Source organism: Eretmochelys imbricata, chromosome 10 (assembly GCF_965152235.1).
Source record: "Eretmochelys imbricata isolate rEreImb1 chromosome 10, rEreImb1.hap1, whole genome shotgun sequence".
Lineage (NCBI taxonomy): Eukaryota > Metazoa > Chordata > Testudines > Cheloniidae > Eretmochelys > Eretmochelys imbricata.
This window is the reverse complement of record NC_135581.1, coordinates 82331104-82350117: the sequence shown is the minus strand read 5'-3', so window position 1 is coordinate 82350117 and position 19014 is coordinate 82331104. Positions and strand designations below refer to the sequence as shown.

The window sequence follows — 19014 nt, the reverse complement described above, 5'->3', positions numbered from 1 at the left end:
CGTGACAAACTGCGGGACCCTCGTGCTGTTATTTCCCTGGCTGTGCTGGGATCCGATAAGTGTCAGAGGAAGGTTCAGGTGGGGGAGCAGGGTCGGCTGTCAAAGCCTCAGAAGCCCCAACGCTCGCCTTTCATCAAGGAGACTAAACAAAAAATGGTCTCGAGCTGAGTGTTAAAGGGCTTTTTCTCAACCTGGCTAGTCTGTGACAAAGACACCTTGTGGCTGTAAAATCCACTGAGATCTCGGCTCGCCTTTCAAGAAACCGACGTGGTCAATTCGGAGCCTGCGGCGTTTCTTGTTCCCGCAGAAATGGGGCGGGGGAAAGAGAGCTCTGTGCGATACCTGTGACCCTTCTCCACTGCGCGCTGTGCCGGGAATACCGTCCGGTTCCTGTCACGGACAGCACGGGGCGTTCTTCTGACACTAGGACATGGGTGATGCCCTAGTGGACACGTGCTGCACCAGTTTGCGCTAAAAGCACTCAAAGGGGCTGATGCCCAGCGTTGTCACCTCTCGCCTAGCCTGTCACTCTTCTGCGGGTCTCTCAGCCCTGACACATCTTTCAGTTGCTTGCAGCTTGTATGGGCAGCACCTGGCTGCCTGATTTCTCATCCAGGCTAGAAATTCCAGTCGCTATCTCGGCTCACGTTCAGCTGTGGCCCAGGACCTGCCGTCCTCTAGCTTCCACAACACACTGGGCTAGATCCACTTCCAAAGGGCCAGTTTTAGTCAGCGCCTCAGCGCCTGTCTGGGAGAAGGACATTGTTCTATGTGCACTGTGTGGGCAGAATGGTCGTCCTTCTTGGGTTGGGTCCCTTCAGTCTTTGGTTTAATGTAAAGGGCCTGATTTTTAGACTGGCCTCTAAAGTTGTACCTCCCATGGTGATTGCACAAGGGTCTGCAGCCATGTGCCTATGGAGCTTCTGAACCTGAGAGTGGCCAGATTTATGGGGGCAAACACAGGTCTTAGCTTGGGGGCAAAATTACTGGTGCAACTCTAAAAGAGGCCACGAAGTTGGAAAATTTGGTCCTAGGTGTATTTGGATCAGTATCAGGCCTCCAGCAAAAATCAGTTTGCTCCCACAGGTGAGGTAACCCCTGAACTGTGTAGGGCTGAGTTACTGAAAGGCTAGAAACACGATCCATTTGGGTTAAATTTAGGGCTGCTGAAAAGCCAAAGAATGTGGCCAAAAATCCATGTCTGAGTTCCCTTCTTAGTCAGTGTCCAAGTCATGCCAGTCCAGAAGGGCTGGTGTAGTGGGGTAGCTTTAAAATAGATCAGACGAGAGCAGTGAAAACCAGCGCAGGAATGGTAATTGGTTTGCCCAAATTGCCCAAACGCTTTGTGCTTAAGCCAGGGCTTCTGCACAGCCCATCATCTTTCCTGGCAGTGTGTCGATTGACTGTACAGCCACGTTCCTGATCACTGGTGAACACAGCGAGCGTCAAAACTCCCCGTGACGTCGATATGATACAGGACTGTGTATGACCTTCAGGACGGGGAGGAAAAGCAGAAGAGGAGCTGGGAGCTAAGGCGCTCGCATCCAGGCACAGATACCTTCGGGAATAGCGAAGGGAACACAGGCAAAGGAGTCTGCGAGGGGCTGGATTAGACTCCCTGTGGGAGAGTTCAGTTATTGCTATTTCAGTGCCAGCAGGTGTCCCTGCTAAGTGACTTCACATGCCAGTCCCTGCTGAGTGACTCAGGGCACAAATGCCTCTGTCTGGACTCCACGAGCACGGCCCCTGCGTCACACGTCAGCGCGGCGTGCCCAACGCCAGCCGCAGGGTGAGTGTCCATGCCCGCGCGGCAGCCTTCCCTCTCCGGAGAACCAGCCAAGGGTGACATAATACTTGCAACGTAACAAGATGATTTGTGGGGAAGGAGCCCTAGGTGAACCCGTCTGGGCCGGTGTCTCCTCAGCAGCCATTCCTGCTTTCTCTGCAGCTGAGCAGCACTCTCTTGGTACAGCAGTTGTGTTTTGAGTAACACTGAGCAAGAGACAAGTGTTAAATTAGAAGACAACAGTGTGGGAGACCACGCCACTGGGCTCATCTGCTGATTGCTCCGACATGAATCCAAGTCCCTAAAGCAGGACAGATGGCCTGGGGATCGAATCGCAGCCCTGGGAGCCAGCAGAAAGGGATCTGTTCATGACCACGGGCAATCATTTAAGCCACACTTTTCAAAATTGGGGGCCAAAAGTTAGGCCCTTGGTCCATCGTAAGGCACTGAGATGAGGGGCCTGATTTATTTCCGAGCTGTGGAGCTCCGTGTTTGAGTTCAGGGGGCGCTCCACAGCTCTGCCAAATCAGGCCACTCTTCGCAGGGTGCCTAAATGAGGATTCTAACTCTAGATGCCCGGCTGGAAAATGTTGGCTTGAGCCTTTCTGTGCCTTGGTTTTCTCTTTGGTGGCAGGGGGACAATATTTTCCTAGCCCCCAGGACTGTTGTAAGGGGTTAATGAAACAAAGTTTGCAAGATGCTTTGAGTGGACGGAGCGATGGAGGTGAATGGTTTGCTGCAGAACATCAGAATAGAAAATAACCCTCTTACACGCCATTTGCCAAAGACAAAGTAACCCTGCGGCTAAGCTTTTATCTAAAGTGGTTTCTCAGCTTCATTTGAACCAAGCTATATATCTACCAGCGTTCTCCCCTGAGCAGCAGCCAAGCCCAGATGTGCGGTGCCTTCACACGCTGGATGTCAGGCCACCTGTGGCTGTTTGCCTGGGTAGGACTAACCCTTTCCACTCTTCATCTCATCTGCGTGTTTCGGATGTGGACAGAACGAAGGGGCGAGTGGCCTCTTCACAGAGGATCTCCAGGTGGGTAACTTCCCGCGTCGTGACGGCGTACGAGGTAGCTCAGACTGCGCCCCTTCAAAGGGCGCAAACTCATTCCCCGAGGGCTCTGACAACGCCGAGGTCGGTGCTAAGTGACGGGCCTACACTGGACATTTGCGGTCCTGCCTCTTGGTCCTCTGGACGGACGTTCACAACCCACTGTGCCATTGCGACTGCATCCAGCTCGGAGGAGAACTTTGGGATGGCAAGCCCGCCGTCCCCCTTTCCACAGCCGCTGAGCCCCGCTCCTGCTCCTGCTGCTTGGGAGGCACCCATGCAGCGGCAGCCACTCGACGAAGGAAAAACGGTTCCTTCTCTGTGCTGTAGCTGTTCTTTGAGCTGTGATGCAGAGTGTATTCCACAGCCCACCCTCCATCCCCTCTCCAGCAGAGGCTGTACTCCTGCGTTCGGGGTGACGGGAACGGAGGGGGCTGGGGCAGCATCGCCCTTATATAGCCAGGGGAAGGCGTAGGGCCACAGGGTGCAAGTGCCGCCCCCTACCGGCACTGCTAGGCTTAACTTCTCCAGGTTCGGTGCACTGGGCACACCCCCCCCCCATGTGGAATACACCTCAAAGAACAACAGTTACCGGACAGAGAAGTCACCGTTTCTTCTTACTGCACCTCCTGGCACCAGGTGAGCCCTCTGAAAAATCTGCAGGTCCCTGAAGCATCACAGCTCAAACATTCACCCCCTACCCCAAAACCAACCAGACAACACACGTCCAAACACTTGTCTCTGCAGATATGGGAGGGGACTCACCCAACGTAGAGGTGTCTGTTCTAAGGCAGAAGGGGCCACTGTGATCATCTGATCTGAACTCCTATATGGCCCGGACTCAAGGATTTCACCCAGTGATTCCTGCATCAAGCCCAATCAGGGTCATGGGTGAACTTAACGGTTTTCCAGACTGTGCTTGTAGCATGTGTTAATCAAAAGCAGACACCCCCAGAATACCTGAAATAGGGGGAACAACCCAAAAAGGAAAATATGGGTTGAAAAGCTGACCCAAGAATCTTGGCTGTAAGTGGAATTCTGCGCTCTTATTAAAAGCCTTGGAGATGATGCAAGCACACGATGCAGGGACATGCAGCCGTGTGGTGTTCTGGACATGACACGGGCGTTAGGGCGTTGTTTACTGCTGCTCTGCGAATGGCAATTTATATCTGCCTTTCAGCAAAAGGGTCTTCTAAGGTCAGGATAACCAAAATACCCAGCTATGTTTACTATTGATGAAACGGCTTTTGTGCTACTTTGTGAAAGCTGCAAGTTCAGTCCCTTCCAATCAAGGTAGAATCTGAGCTGTCAACCTAGAAGTAAAAGACCTTTTATAGATAGAATCATTAGTCCCCGAGCCATCAGCTCTGCTTTCTGACTTTCTAAGCCATGTATTTAGGGACTTTCCAGCCTGTGAAATGTGGTGTCATCCTGGGCATTATACAGGATGTATAATGAGTCAATAAGAAAAACTGAACGATTGTGCTAACAATAAACTGCTTGGGGACAGAACTTGAGCCAATTTAAGACAAGACTAGGGATGCCCCCTTTTTCTTTTTAACCAGATAAAATGGGCCTTGCATGGTTGAAATGGAAGAAAATACAAGAGAATTACAAGAGTGTCGACCAAGAGCATCCAAAATGACTAGCTGATATTAGGAATCAAATATGATTTTATCAAAGAGCTGGCAGCACAATGAGTTTTGGAGAAAGATCGGCATGACAGGTGAGCACCCGTGTTTACACGATGGTCACTCTCGGCCATTTGAAACAACCATTGTTCCAGAGCAGGCCAACCCAGACTGACATCCAAATGCACAAAGCCTGTGGAGTTGCTGGCCGTACAGTGAGATGTGCACAATGATAGGGATAGTAATGCCTAGCTCTTAGCTCTTTTCATCCGTGTATCTTAAAGCACGACCAAGGCTGAAACGGAACAAACTGAACATGCATCACATGGGAAAGCTAATGGCAGGGGACAGTTATCACCAAGAGGCAATCTGCAGCAGCCCACCTGGTTTGATAGCTCTGCAGCATAATACACACATGATGCTGACACCAGCAGACCCCCTTTCTCAGTGTGACCAACTCTCACGCTTTGATCATGCTATTTGGATGATTTTCTGCTCACCTCTACTCCAGGAGTCATGTGAATAAACGAGACTCTCAACATTCATTTTAAAAACCCCAGTAAGTTTCTAGCCTTCATAATTACGGAGAGAAGCTTGAAAACCCAACCCATGTGTGTCCCAGAGGCTCAGGAACCAAAAGACAAATGAACCCAACATTAACTATTGTTAAAAACTCATGATTTGAAGCCCCTTCATGGTTCTTTGAGGCCTGTCACATGATCTTTGAATGCTTGGGGTTAGCAGTGCTTTATCCCACCGACTTGGGCCTTTCCAGAGGAAGGGTATGAGACAGTTGTTCCCACCCCAGTTTGACCATATATAACCCTTTTTTCTAAGGCCTCTGCTCAGGCAGCAAGTCAGGGCACTGGGAGACGCAGGAGATGCCGATGTAGCCCACATCCTTGGCCTGCAGCATTTAGTGCTGTGGATAAGGGAAGAAATGGTAGGCAGGATACATAACTCTTGGTTTTATTTTGGAGGGCTCTGCCTGCCTGTAGACCTGCCAGAGCTGAGCCGGGGCACTCAGCTGGATGGGCCAGAATCATCCAGAAAATGGGTGCGGCATAGTCTAGGTGTTTGACACTACTTAAATGATTTCCATTGTGGGCAAGCAGCCTGCAGGACACACCTAGTCACTCTGGGACCTGAAGGGGAGGAAGAGGAGTTTATAAACAGAAGGAGTAGGTGCCAGACTGAAAAACTCCATGGTGGAGCAGCAACGGACCCAGAAAAGTCTGCTTAAGGGTTGTGTTCCAGGGACTTTGCCTGTTCTGTTGGATCTAGACTGCAGGCTCCTTCACCTCACTGGAGAAGAAGACTACACTTTCTGCAAGCTGAGCAAATTGCAGATTGTTGTTGCAAAGACTTAAGGGGAGTTTGAAGGAGACAGTGGCATTATCCCTTGTTTTTCACCTTTAAGCTCTAGGGGATTGTACATATGTGTGCACGCATAATTATATCTTGCACTGAACTTGTGACAGTAAGAAGTACTAATGCTTGGGGAGAGCACCCGGAAAGTGCGATCTTCGGAGAGTTACATTGACAATATCTGCAATTGTTTTGTGGGTTTTAAGTACACTGTCATGTATTTATATACATATCGCTACACAGAGAGCGAGTTAGTAGATATTTTTCCTTTAGCGACTTTGTGTCACTGGGTCTCTCAGACTGCACTCTGTATAAGAGAGAGCTAGATCAAAGCCCTGAAAAGATTAAACTCTGTTCTGTACCCCAGCAGAGAGGAAAGCTGAGGGACAGGAAAGAAGAAACTGATATTGGCCTACTGTATTTCCCAAGCCCGTAACACAGTCATGTCGCTCTTGTTCATAAGCTTAATTACAATCTTGCCAAGTTTTTTTTTCATGGATCCTACTTCAGTGCATGAAAAGGGCAGCATGATGGGGTTGGGAAACTGGGCGCCCAGCAACTGGGTGTGGGCTAAACCTGAGTCTAGTCAGAAGGCCTTATTTTATACACACACACCCCATATTCCCTCCCCTTCTCACTGTGTACAGACCCCTTCGCACCCCACTCCGGACACCAGGGTTGTCCTTCTGCTCCCTTCAGAGCTCCATTAACAAGGCTCTTACTCAAACACGCAGCATCCCTGTTGTTGCCAAGGGACTCGTGACTTGCTGGCTCTTCCCTTGTCTCCACGGCACTTCCTGCAACTGATGGCCAAGGCAAGGCTTGAAGCCGGGTCTCCTGTTTGGTAGCACCAACATGGTAACAGCGCTGACCAAGGCCATTTCAACAGCAGTCCCAGCACCGAGGGGTGACTGTCTTCTAGAGACCACTGAGCCCTGAGGGAAGGTGTTCCCAATTACGTGTCATTGACAGACAGCACTGAATGAGTTACCAACCACTGGCTTTCTGCTTTCCCTAGTCAGCGTTTTACAGAGGAGTCTGCCTCTGGCAAGTGTGTGAATCTGGAGAAGGAGGAACGTCTCTGCTCATAATGGTGTCCATCTCCACGGTAGTGGTGTCCATGGGGACTGGCCTCAGGACCTCTGATCAGAAAGCACAGGCTTCTGCTGAATGAGCTGAAGGACCAGGTCCTTGAGTGTGGTGGCAGTTAGCAGCCTTGAGATGTAGTCTCGCCGTTAGAGAGGGACAGAGAGACTGACTGTGGTTGTGTGGGTTATGCTTTTATATGCAGCAATGGCTGACAGAAAGACAACCTGCCCGCCCTCCCCTCCCCCCACAATCTGCCCGTCCCAACTCCATGCTGAGATGGGTAAAATGAAGGGGAACACTCCCAGCTCCACCAGGAAGAATGACCAAAGCGGCGCTGGAGCCCAGTGGGCCTTCGCCATGAGGCTGTGTCCGGAGCCGAATCGGGGCAGGCGGAGAGAGGCGGCGTGTTTCCAACAGGCGCCCGAGCGAAGGAGCGTCAGGGGAGGCGGGAGTCCCTGAACGGGCGCAGGGCGGGGCTGGGCGTGCCCCAGACCTTGGCAGAAGGGAGCGTGTGGAGAAATACTCTGAATGTAGTGGGGTGTGGGCGCGCGTGTGTGAAGTGCTGGGTTGGGCACTGAAGGACTCGTATCTCCCCGCTGGACAGGCCCAGCGTGGCCGTGACAACACGAGCCTCTGTCCCCTTGCCTGCGCGAGAGGGTAGCTAATTCCCCATGGCCCATTCAAACCTCAGTGCCATAAAAGGTGCCAGTCCTGGTGGTGCCACGGCCCACTTTGTTCTGCTGGGTAGATACATCAACTGGGCACCTGGGGCCCCCAAATTCATTAGGCCCCCTCCTGCTCTTATTTATGCTTCTGTAAATCAAGGTAATGCCACTGACTTTATCTGAGTTCTTCCGGGCTTACACTGAGCTAACGGAGAGCAAAGTCTTGCCCATTGCATGTCTCTTCATGAAGGGTCTACTCATGTGATCAACGCTGGGTGCATGCTTTGCTGGACGGGGGCCTTGGCTCTCTCTATCTAAGAGGAGCTCAAGTGCCAGAGTTCAGGTCTGGACACGGACTTGGGTCAGAACTTCCCCTGGGTTCTGGGATAAGGGAGTGTGGGGAGGGGGACATTTGGCTATTGGGTTTTGGTTTGGGCTCCAGCTATCAGACTGCAGCTCTACAACCAATAGGAAAACATATATTTAAGAAGAAGGCCTCCGAAATCTGGAAGAAAGTGTTTTTGTTGCCGGGAATGTAAGCACGAACTCGAAAAGCTTGGTACATTCTCCCAGGCCCACAATGTTCCATGAGAGTTGGGGAACCTCCAAATTCACATGCTGGAGCTGTGTATGGTTTTCCTGGGACAGAATTATATTTCCTGAAAATTAAAATGGAAAGCCATTGTTCAAAAGACTGTTCTAGGGGGGAATAACCTCATTTCAGAGTTTATGAAGCCAGTGTATGGTTTGGTTCTTGCTGGCTTTACAAGGACTGACAATATTCCTTTTTCGCTCTTTCTTCCTTGTGTGATTATTCATTTCGCCACCAGAGCTGGGCCCAAACCAAAACCCCAGAGCCAAAAACCTTCAAATGTTAAGAAAATGTGGATCCTGATCTGGATCTCGATCTACATTTTGCAAGTCTGTGTCACAGCATAACACGAGGGCAGAGCACACTCTGCTCCTCCATGCTCCAGTAACAATTAGCCAAGAACACTCTCCTCCTCATGAGAATGCCATTAGTCAAGGAACCAACCAGCATGTGGCCAAGCCAACAGCATCGGCCCTTGCGCCAGCAGAAACAGATGGCTCAGCACTTGACAAACTGGCCAAGAAGGACATGTTGTTTTTCAGCTCCTGCAAGGGGGTCTGAAGCAATGGAGGTGAACAGGAGGAGCAGGGGAGCCAGTGCCCTTTCCCTCTAATCCGTTGTTTCACGCTTCCATCGCCTCCTTTCTTTCCCCGTGCCCCACTTCTCAGCCAAATACTTTTCATCCGACAGAGACTGTAAACAAGACCCATCCCTCTCTTTCTGGAGTCTGACCGGAGAGAACTTTTAGCCTCTCAGCTGAGCAGTACAAGGTGTTCCAGTGATTATTACCTTTAAATAATGTGGCTTAACAATTAACAGCTTGTTTGAAGAACATTTGCATTTTCCCTGCTGCTAAACAAGAGAGACTTTAATCTCCACACAGCAGCTCTTGTTGAAACCAGCTACCGAAACCCTGGGCCGCACAGGTGAATGCAGTATGGTTTGCATACCTCATTGATCTTGCTTTGTAGGTTTAATCATCAGTGAGCATGGCATCACCAAGAACTACTTTAATGCGCTCCGGGTACATCTGTATTTACATATTCCCCTTCAGAAAAGCGAAAGTCTTCTTTGTAAAAGAGAAGAGCCAAGCTCCCTCCAGGCCTGCAGGACCCATACCCATGCAATCCGCTCTTGGCACAGATGGGAATGGTGGGACAGTGCTGTTCAGTTTCTGCGCTCATTGATTGCTTGGCCTCCTTTGAACACACACACACACACAAAGAGTCAATTATCTTTAATGACATGGGGTATCTTATGAGGCAGAATACTTTGAACCTAAAAGAGAATTGGTGCCATTTCAAGGTGAGTAGCAGTGAGCCGACTAAAGCCCATTAAAAGTTTATACACCTCGACCCCAATATAACGTGGTCCTCGGGAGCCAAAAAATCTTAACGCGGTATAGATGAAACCGTGTTATATCGAACTTGCTTTGATCCACCGGAGCACGCAGACCCGCCCCCCCGGAGCGCTGCTTTACCGCGTTATATCCGAATTCATGTTATATCGGGTCACGTTATATCGGGGTCGAGGTGTATTCTGAAACTATTAAAGAAATGCCTTTTAACAGTTTAATAAAATAGTCAGTACAGAAATGAGTTCTCTCAGATGTCAAAAATCCAATCCAATCCATTATTGGTCTGACAACCAATTTCCACAGATGTGTCATCAGGGAATGATTTTCTGAGACGTGAAGAATAATGGAGCCAAAAGAGACCTCACTGTGGGTCATTATTGCTTTTACCTGTGGCAAGGAAGGAACTGAGCCGCGCTCTGTGCTGTCTGAGGCCTGGGATATAGCTAAGGCAGCATTTTGATCTCCTGCTTTCTCCTATTTAGTAATTCTGTTTGATGGGGCCTTGTAACTTTCCTGCTTTCAGCACCTTTCTCTCTAGTCTTGAAGAGACATGGGAACTGGTGTTTCAGCAGACGCTGGAGGCTGCAGCATATTTAGAGGCATAATGCTAGGGTAATCGTCCTATTTATTTCAAGGACACTCATGACCTTTTACAGATAACGTAGATAAATGCTAGACCCAAGCTGCAGCATCCTCGCTTAAACCAAGAAATAGAAGCATTCATCATCTGACCAGTCATTTATCATGGTTTGGGAGCATTAATTTGATGGTATGTCATTTTCCATTTGGTTTGTGTGTTGTGGAGGTTGCATTCCAAGCACTGTCAATTAAACGTAACTAATGATTCGGAGCTATTTTTAGGAATGATGAGCCCTTTAAAAAAAAAAAGAAGAAGACACTAACATACATAAAAGGTTACAGTAATTGACGTGTTGTTAAAATACTCCCCTCTGCCACCTATTTAAACTAGACTCCACTAGGAGAGAGGGCTGGCAAGATATCTGCTGTGACGTAGCCAGCCTGAATGCCCAGGCACTGTTGCTTGGGTTAAAAAGACATTTTTAAGGCCTGCACAAGTGATCTGCTGTTTCCAAAAATGGATTGTGGGAAAACTCATTCCAGGCTCTCAGTAAGTCAAGGATTTCCTGGGGGAGAGGATGGCAGAAGGTCCCGGCCAAGATCCAAAAAGTAAATAAATCTCCCAAGGCCCAGGAACCATTTAAGAGGTTCATCCCTATGAACTGAAGTGGGACTTAAGTGGTTCCTGGCCCTTGTACCAGACCAGCTGTGTGAGGGTGAATTTCTGCCCAATGACATACAGGGAACAGCAAGAAAGTCTGGTCTAGCCAGTCTATATGTGGGAGTTTAGGTACAGAACAGAAAATTAATGGGCCACTTTACCTTGAATGGTCCCTTAGATAGAATATGGGTTAACTACTTAGGCTAAACTGTCTCTTCCCCCTTGTATTTATCTGTGATGCTCTGAGTACCTTTCCCAGACCTGCACAAGAGCCTTCGTGTAGCTCGAAAGCTTGTCTCTCTCCCCAACAGAAGTTAGCCCAATAACAGATATTAGCTCGCCCACCTTGTCTCTCCAGAACAGACAGTTGGCATTCAGACCAAAAATCTTCCGCACTCCTAACCACCGGTTTTGAGGCTCATTGAGGTGCAAACACAGCTATTGCTTTTTGAGGCATAGGCTGTCCCGGCTTACCTGGTGCAGAGAGGGTAGAAGCATGGGTCAAAGTTGGGGGCCAAAGCACCTGAAGAGAAGAGCAATGGCCTTCTCCCCAAATGCTGCCCCACAGGGGTGGGGCTCCGTAGTCAAGGAGACGGTGATGGGGTGGATAAGAGAGGGAGACGTGGTGCACCTGCTCTCTGCAGCTGGAGGCTCAGCAGGTCTCTCGGTTGCTTAGTTCTTGCACCAATACTGGAACATATTAGGTTCCACGGGTTATTTGAAGAAGACCAGTCCAGTGGTTAGAGTTCCACTTTGGAGACCCCGGTTCTATTCCCTGCTACACCACAGACTCTTTGCAAGTCACTTAGTGTCTCTGTGCCTCTGTTTCCTCCTCTGGGGATGATAAACACTGCCCTAACTCACAGGGGTGTTGTGAGGCTAAATGCATTAAAGACTGTGAGGTGCCCAGTGTGATGCTCTGTACCTCATGGGAACACCCTACACCCCCAAGTTCATCTTTATAAAATGGTTGTGTGGTATCCAATGCAAAGTTTGTCATGTTGGGTGTCTTCGGAAGGCTCAGAATGCACTGAGCATGGTTGTTATAGTGATGTTAATATAATTATTACAGTAATGTTATATCTCAGAGTAGCAGCCGTGTTAGTCTGTATTCGCAGAAAGAAAAGGAGGACTTGTGGCACCTTAGAGACTAACCAATTTATTTGAGCATAAGCTTTCGTGAGCTACAGCTCACTTCATCGGATGCATTCAGTTGAAGTGAGCTGTAGCTCACGAAAGCTTATGCTCAAATAAATTGGTTAGTCTCTAAGGTGCCACTAGTACTCCTTTTCTTTTTAGTAATGTTATAGTGAGGTTATAGGTTGTAATTTCATGTATATAGTTATGAGGCTGAAAATGTGTCCTCATGGCTTAAAGCAAGCCCATGCAAAAACTCTCCAAGAACAGAGAGGCAGTTCACACCTCGTCAGGGCATGGATGGGACAAACCCAGCCCAACCTCACAGGAACAATGGACACTGGCTCAGGCAGCAACAAAAGAATCTGTTAGACCCTGGAGGGAGTCACCCCCTTCCTTTGGGCAGTCTGGGACTGCAATGAGGTAATGCTCACCTGACTCTGAAGTGGGGGGAGTGGCGCAAAGCCAAGAGGAAAGAAAGGACATGATAAAAGGGAGAGACATTTTGCCATGCGCTCTCTTCCACCTACATTTACAGACACCACCAAGTGACTGAAACACTGATCAAAGGGGAGAGCCTGGCTGAAAAATAACCAGCCACCCTGCGGTGAGAAGCATCTAAGTTTATAAGGACATTGAAAGTATTAAGATCAGCTTAAAATGCGTTTTGCTTTTATTTCATTTGACCAAATCTGACTTGTCATGCTTTGACTTATAATCACTTAAAATCTATCTTTATAGTTAATAAATCTGTTTGTTTATTCTATCTGAAGCAGTGCGTTTGGTTTGAAGTGTGTCAGAGACTCCCTTTGGGATAACAAGCCTGGTACGTATCAATTTCTTTGTTAAACTGACGAACTTATATAAGCTTGGAGCGTCCAGCGGGCGTAACTGGACACTGCAAGACGGAAGTTCCTAGGGTTGTGTCTGGGACCAGAGATATTGCCTAGTGTCATTCGCTTGCAGGGAGCTAGAAGCAGCTTACATGCAGAGGCTGTGCGTGACCAGCCCAGGAGTGGGGGTTCTCACAGCAGAGCAGGGTCAGGCTCGCTCCCAGGGTGGAGGATTGGAGAGGCCTAGTAGACCACCGGTCCAGATAACACCAGAGGGGAACGTCACACCCAGATACTGTGGTGATGTGGCCACGTGCCTGAGGCTGGGTCCACACTACAGACCGCACAGCTGTGCGCTGTCAGGTCACCTGAGCAGCTGCTCTTTGCTGGCGGCAGAGCCTCTCCTGCCAACATAGCTCTGTCCACACCAGCACTTTTGTTGGTGAAACTGACGTTGGTCTGGGAGGGGTGTTTTTTTTCACACCCCGACCATCAAAAGTTTTACCGACAAAAGTGCTAGCGTAGATATAGCCTTAGCTCAGTGGTTTGTGCATTGGCCTGCTAAACCCAGGGTTGTGAGTTCAGTCCCTGAGGGGGCCATTTAGGGATCTGGGGCAAAAATTGGGGATTGGTCCTGCTTTGAGCAGGGGGTTGGACTAGATGACCTCCTGAGGTCCCTTCCAACCCTGATATTCTATGATTCTGTGACTCTTCTTTTTCAAACGTGTCAGTGTGCACACAGCTGCACCTCATGGGCTAGTGATTAGGATGGAAATGGAGGTTCTGCACCTTGCCCAATTGACTTGCCAAGCTCTGTCAAGAGCTCTTACACTGCTGAATAAAAACGCACTCCAAGGACTAGCTCTTATTAATGATTGCTAGGGAGCAATAGCACCATCAGGCAGACTGGAGAGCAACACCTTGACATTGCATGTCACAGTCAGCCTGCAACACCCTTATCTTCCCCAGTCTAGGACTGCTGCTGAGTAGAGACGGCCCACTGGGTCCCACTACACAGTGATGCAGGCAAGCATTCGTTAGGCAACTGGGTGGAGATGACCAAACCCGTAGTCAGTGGTGACCTGGACCACAGCAAAGCTAAGGCTGGATATCAACTTGAACTATCAGCATCAATGGGAATAGCCCCCCTGCTGTGGGCTTAAGTCAAAGGTTTGCCATCATCTGAGCAGGGAAAAGGGAGTGCCCTCCTGTGGAAGTGGAGGTAAGTTACATACATGTCTCCTTGCTGTGCTCTGAAACATCCAGAGTGCTCACTGGAGAGGCCTGTTGGAACTGGTCCAAGCTAGTGACCGGAGATGCAACCACAGGCATTTCAGAGCGGGAGATGATTTCATGAGGATTCAGATAGTGCTGTGTTAGTGATTTGGTCAGGGCCATCTCACAGGCTCCTTGCCAGGCTCTTCATTTCTTGTTGGCCCCAAACTCCGTGGGGGCCCTAAGCACTAAGACGTTCAGGTTGGCCTCTGCTTGTCTGTGACCTAAGTGAAATTTTTAACCAACATTTTCTGGTTTTAAACCCTTTCCTAGAGACGACAAAAGGGAAGTATGCTCTGGGGACCTGGCTAATCATTAGGTGCTGACCCCAGAGCACTGGCTAATGTACAGGATTTGGGAGTGGGAGGAGGCTGCTGGAAAGAGGACAAGTGGGTGCTCCTGGTTGGACTGAGTTCTACGTTGCCTTGCCCCTGCTCAGAACCACCCTCCTGCCCTGGCTGTCTCACGGATTAAACCTACCTGCTGCCAGCTCCTCCTGAGGGCTCCCTTAGGCTGGCGTGAAGGGAGAAAGAGGCAGGTTGCATCAGGACAGATCCGGTGAAGTGGAAAGAAACCCACGTGGAGCCCCGAGTTGCTCGTGTAGGGGTATAGGAATGGTGGCTGAGATGAGTGGGCAAGGGAAGCAACCTGCTGGCCTGCTTTGGCAGTCTGCAGAGGGGGAGGAGATGGAGGTCATGGACCCCTCAGGCAAGTGAGGAGGAGTGAGCATTAGTGAAAGTCATTTGACTCATCCAGCCTGTTCTAAGGGCTTGTCTATGTGGGATAACTGGCCGGAATAGCTATTGAGAAATAAGCTATTCCACAATAGCTATTCCGGTTCATTTCCCTGTGTAGATGAGCCCATAGCCTTAATTCACGTTGTGGGCTGATGTGGTGGTAGTGGTGTTTGTTTGTTTTTTAAACAAAGCAACTTTGGATTAAAAGAACAGCACACACTCACACGTCTCGCACACCAGCTTCTGGCTTGTGCTCAGTAAACGTGGGTGACTTGATTTAACTAGACAGAAAGAGAGAAACTCACTCTTCTGTTGGGACATTGTATGCCACGTCTGGCCCATTGCAGTTGTGTGTGACTGACCCAAAATTCCCTGTGAACTGGGACTTGTCATGGGAACCCTGAACTGGAGCCACCCTACGTTAATGCTGGTTTATCTTCAAAAGTAGGTGAAGAGTGTGGGCCAAGCCTCTGAATTTGTTCAGAGAAGTAAGAAATGGTTGTTTCCTGACTGCAAGAACCAGTCATCATAGGGCTATACACCTGTTCAAAGACATCCTTCAGTCTCTGCAGTGGGCAGTGTCTTACATTGGTAGAGGTTAGGTGTCCGTTTGCATGCTGAGATTTACATGGCATTTCCTGCAGGTGCCAGAATTAGCAGCAGGATGTTGACAAGCTAGCTCGAATGCATCTGCGACTGGATGTGTCAGAATGCGTCAGAACTCAACTCGGAACAAGGCTTCAGTTCTCCTCATTAGCCTGAGTTTCTGCTTGTGGGTTTTCTTCATTTTAATTATGTTCACATAGCTCCAGCGTCTTCATTCAGAAACTTGTGTGGCACCATGAAACCCCTTCTTCCAGAGGAATTTGTGACAGGTGGTTGAGAGCGGCCCTTTAAGACACTTGCACCAAATGCTGATGATTTTCTTAGGCTCCTGGCAAAGGAAACACCAGCCAGACTGGATCACTGGATGATTCCCTGCTCTGTTCATTCCCTCTGGGGCACCTGGCATTGGCCACTGTCGGAAGACAGGACACTGGGCTAGATGGACCTTTGGTCTGACCCAGTCTGGCCGTTCTTATGTTCAGACCTAAACCTGCCCATCTCTGATGGTCACTAGTTTGCTTGGGCACAGGTTGATCAGGTACGTTCCGCAGCACTGACTGTTCAAATCCCATGTTCGGGCGCCTTCCTGGTCGTGTATTGTAAAGACTTCAGCTGGTTCAAAATTCCACAATAACGCTGCTGCTGTTCACAAAACCACAATGTCATATCTCACCCCTGCTCCGGGCAATGGATTGGCTCCCTATAAAGGGTTAAATTGATTTTAAAACTTCCCGGTGAACATATAAAGCCATTCATGATCCAGTGACCCCAAGTATTTGCTTGATCTTTTGTTGCCACGCATTCTTCCGAGCACAAACACCTAAACACACATGCATCATTCTTCTCAGGAAAGCTTGCTTGTTGTCTTCAGTTATAAACTAAAGTTGACAAGTGTCAGACCTCTTGCCAAATTTACAGGGAGACTGTGGCATTCTCTCACGAGTGGTGGTCAAACAGTCAAGTCTATTCATTTTTTTAAAAGCAAACTGACAACATTCTCCTTGTCTCAGGCTTAAATTAAGTCCCTGCATGCTTGATATGAAAGCATTTCATAGAGTTTGCTGGGCTGTAGAGCATCAACCGGTTCTTTATTTGGAACCCTTTACATCAGCGAGTCCATTGAAGTCTGGGCAGGGTATTAAATGCAAAAGGCGAAAGGACAATGGGTTCCCTCTGGTTAAAAATGTTCACAGATCCAAGTTGATTAATGTTGGCAAAGTCCTTTGAGATTCTTATTTGAATTGCTCATGAATTAGGCCCCTGTGAAGCAGATGAATGTGACGATCATAAGACTGGCCAGTGGACCCTCTAGCCCAGTATCCTGTCTTTGACAGTGACCAGTACCAGAGCTTCCAAGGGAGGGTACGGAACAGGGATATTTTGGAGAGATCCATCCCGTCTTCCCCTCCTGGCGTCTGGCAGTCAGAGGATTAGGGTCACCCCAAGCATGAGGTTACATCCCTGACCACCCTGGCTAATAGCTATTGAGGGACCTATCGTCCAGGAAGGTATCTAATTCTTTTTCCAATCCAGTTTTACTTTGGGCCATCACAACATCCCTTGGCAATGAGTTCCATATGTTAATTGTGTGTTGTGTGAATAAGCATTTCCTCTTGTTTGTATTCAAGCTGCTGCTCATTAATTTTGTGGGGTGACCCTCCTGGGTTTTTGTATTGTGGGAAGAGGTAAATAACCCTTCCCTAGTCACTTTTCCCACACCAGTCATGATTTTATAGCCCTCTATCATATCCCCCCTTAATCGTCTCTTTTTTAAACTGACCAGCTCTAATCTTTTTAGTCTCTCCTGGTACGGAAGTTGTTCCAGTCCCTTGAGCATCTTTGTTGCCCTTCTCTGAACCTCTTCCAGTTCCACTATATCCTTTTTGAGATGGGGCGACCAGAACTGCCCGCAGTACACAAGCTGTGGGCGCACCCTGGATGCATATAGTGGAATTATGAAATTTTCTGTCTTATTTTCTATCTCTTTCCTAAGAGCGCCTAACATTCCATCTTGAACCAACACAGAAACGGAGGCAGGGATGACTAGGTAACATTCTCACGGTCACATAGGTTCAGCCTAGAACTCAGTTCTTGGACCATAACTGCTAGGCATGTATCCTCTCCTTCACCCTAAGGAAGGAATTGAACCTTCCAACTGACAAGTTCTCACTAAACAGACACTAGACTCCTCACACCGACACATTGATGCTTCTCCTTTCATTTAGCAAATGAAGCCAGGCAGGTGCTTTGATCTCTCCGACCACAGACATTTTAGGGAGGGTTGCGGCTCCATCTGTTTATTGTCACAAATTATGTATGGTTTGCTTGAATCTTCATAAATGGCTTTGCTGACAGCAGACAACAGGAATCGATACTTCCTGCTGGAGATTGATGTGTTGCGCGCCCTTTACATTTGATTCAAGGCTTTTGAAGAGTGAACTGCTTCGACTTCAAAACCAGCAACAGACTGAGCAACAGAAGCCCGCAAACATCTTTTGTACTGTGTATCCTTCCTGAGGTTTTAAGATGTGCCAGGAAGAGGGCACAAGTCGATGGAAAGTTCTCTTTTCACCTGGCAGCTTTAGCGAGCAGCTTGAGTTTAGCTTTCAGCTGAGATAAATTATGACTCTGGAGGCCAGACTGCCAGTCCCGCGGCTCTTGGAGCACTAAAGGTTGGGTTTGCTTTCTTTCCTCGGAGGTTGAATAGTAACTGTGGTAGGTGCAGGAAGACCCCATCAGCTTACCTGACAAGCGGGAGATCTTCCTAAAGTGGCTATTGGGAGCACAGGTGCCAGAAGTGAAGTGGCTTGCAGCCCTGTCACTTGAGGAACCCACTAAATAAGAGCTAACACAGGCAGCTTGGCCCCTGGCCCTGCGTACCTGGAAAGGAGAACAAGAAATTGATACCTAGAAACCCCGGGGGTAGGGGGTCACTGGCCCAGGAATAACTGAATTCCATCAGCAGACCCCAGCAAAGGGCAGCACCCCTGGGAGCCCTCGGGGAATTTCTGAGTGCCAATGGATACAGCAGAGGTGTTTCAGAAGCAGGGGTTCTCTGCGGGAACATTTTGACTTTTCATTTAAAAAAACCCAAACCCTGAACATTTTCCTCCGCCAGCTCTTCTCTGTTGAAATGTCTCAGTTTTTCACCGAAAGCAGTCTCTGGTCATGAAACACGTCATTTTGTTGAGAACCCAGTTTTCTGAGGAAAAACATTCCCCAGGAATGGCTCTCGTATAAGGTTTGCTCGATGTAGCAAAGTGGGAACACTGCTCTCAGGCCTGGGCCTGGCTTGGGTTCTGTCTTGCCCCTCCCCTGGGACAATGGGGCTGTATCTCTCCAGAGGGACATTCTCCCACCATGAGGGGATCACTGGGTGTCAGGCAGCTGCTGAAACTGTCTCCAACCATCCCCTTCCCGAATCCTCGGACCAGGGGGTGCTCCTGGGTGACAGATGGCATGACCAGAGCACTGCTGGTCCACCACTGGCCAGAGGGTCCCAGGACTGGAGAGCGGCACATGGCTTCTTTGTAGGTTACACTCTGCTGTACCTGGCAGATGCTGGGCACATCTGAAAAGTGAGCCCAGTATCTCTTATTTCAGCCAGTTGGCCCTTCAGCTCTTCAGAGAGCTTTCTGGTA

General features: G+C 49.0%; 1 long non-coding RNA gene across 3 annotated transcripts in view; it reads right to left on the bottom strand.

Moving 5' to 3' along the window:
- LOC144270739 (uncharacterized) overlaps positions 1-19014 on the bottom strand; it is an 88028-nt gene that overhangs the window by 52590 nt on the left and 16424 nt on the right. The gene's annotated exons all lie outside the window — the stretch shown is intronic.